The sequence below is a fragment of the Mus caroli genome, chromosome 13, assembly GCF_900094665.2.
Source record: "Mus caroli chromosome 13, CAROLI_EIJ_v1.1, whole genome shotgun sequence".
NCBI classification, from domain to species: domain Eukaryota; kingdom Metazoa; phylum Chordata; class Mammalia; order Rodentia; family Muridae; genus Mus; species Mus caroli.
Genome location: NC_034582.1, coordinates 62,223,460 through 62,225,406, shown reverse-complemented (window position 1 = coordinate 62,225,406; position 1,947 = coordinate 62,223,460).

Below are 1,947 nucleotides of genomic sequence, written 5' to 3'. Positions count from 1 at the left end.
TAACATATTTCCAGTGAAAGCAGCCTGTGTAGATCTGATTGGAGAAAGTTTCACATTAAGATTGCATTTCTTTAAATAAACGTTTTTCACTTGGTCTGCCCTCCACTTATGTGTCTATTTTTATCTTTATGTTTTTTTCTTGTTTATTGGGTCATTTTTGTCTTAGCCATCCCTCCAAATTTGGTCAGTTTTTATTGTTAGGTTTCAAAGAGGAAAACTCTCAGTACCTCTGGCTCTTCCTAGCACTTCTCACTCTGCCCCTCCCCTAAATATTCCAGCTCAGGGTCTGGGCTTCCCTTCTTCCAGCCTCTGATCCCTATATAACCTCTGCCATTTTGGACACACAGTCTCTTGGTCTCTTGGCCTCTTGATCCCTGGTCCCTCATCGTCCCCCACTCATTTAAATGAGAGTAGATGTTTCTCTTCTTCTCTCGTGCAATACACCCTGATGAGTTTACTCTCCCTCGCTCCACTCCTCTCAGACACTCCTCCCGTAGATCCACTCCTCTTCCACGCCCCTTCAGAAAAGAGCAGGCCTCCAAGAGACAACAATCAAACATGGCTATATAACATGTTAAAGCAAAAGCTGTCATATTGAGACTGGACAAGGCAACCGAACAGAAGGAGAAGAGTCTTAAGAGCAGTCAGAAGTGCCAGAGACACATCTGTACCCACTGTTAGTAGTCCCAAAAATCTCAGCCTAATAGCCATAACATATATGCAGAAGACTTGGTGCAGATCCATATAGGCCCCATATTTGCTACTTCAGTCTCTGTGGACCCATATAAGCCCTGCTTAGTTGAATCAGTGGACCATGTTCACCTGGTATCCTATATCCCCTCTGACTCCAATCATTTTTTTCACAGTGTTCCTTGAGCTCCAAGGGGAGAAACCCAATGGAGATCTCCAATTTAGATTCTCTATACAGTGTCTGGCTGTGGGTCTCAGGACCTGCTTCCATCTTCTGCCAAAGAAAGGTGAAGTGAAAACTTCTAGGTTTTTGGAATGTTAATTATGTCAAATGTTTTGCTGGGGCACAGAGGTCAAAGGATGTCTTACAAACATGGGAAAGACTGCTTTGCTGAAGCAAACACAGGTGAAAAGACGTTTGGATATAGCAGGCCCAGGTGAAGGATGCTTAATGATGGACTATAAATATGACTACACACAGTGGGGATAAGCACTGAGCATTGGTTTGGTTTGCTCTTCTTCGCTAGTCTTTGCTAAAGACACACATGTATTGGTTCGCCTTACATAGCATTGTTGACCTCAACTTATAGTAGTGCTGCCATTAGAGAACCTCACCCAAGAACTTCTGGTGAAGTTCCTGAGGCAGTTTGCCACTTCCATGGTTTCACCTCAGGCCAGTTGGTGAGCCTGGTGGTTTCTTCAGGATTGAACTATAGCTGACCCGTCCAGCAGGTCCAGTTATTCAAGGGTCTCGAGGGGACCTTCTCCTAATAACCAAATGGGGGGGGGGTAGAGAGAGACGAGGGTCTTGTACGAATAACGACACAGAAACCGTTCTGAAGTTGTATCAAGACCCTAAATGTATTGAGAAAGGTCCAAGGCTTAAATGCACAAGCAAAAGGGGAAGTACAGATACTTATCAGCGGGAGGGGTGGGGCAATACAAGCAAAAGGAGAAGTACTTATCAGTGGAAGGGGGGGCAATAGAGTTGCACATTCTTTAGGCAGTTACACGGGGAAGCAGGAACTTGGTGGTATCAGGGTGTGGTCAGGACATCAGCGATGACTTAAGGCTGGAACATCCCGTGGTTGTTCTCAGAATCGATGTGTCGGTGGCCCGCTTTTGACCCCCTTTTCTTCTGGGGGTGGGGAGAGGCACAATTCACTTGGGAGGCAGAGGCAGGCGGATTTCTGAGTTCGAGGCCAGCCTGGTCTACAAAGTGAGTTCCAGGACAGCCAGAGAGCTACACAGAGAAAC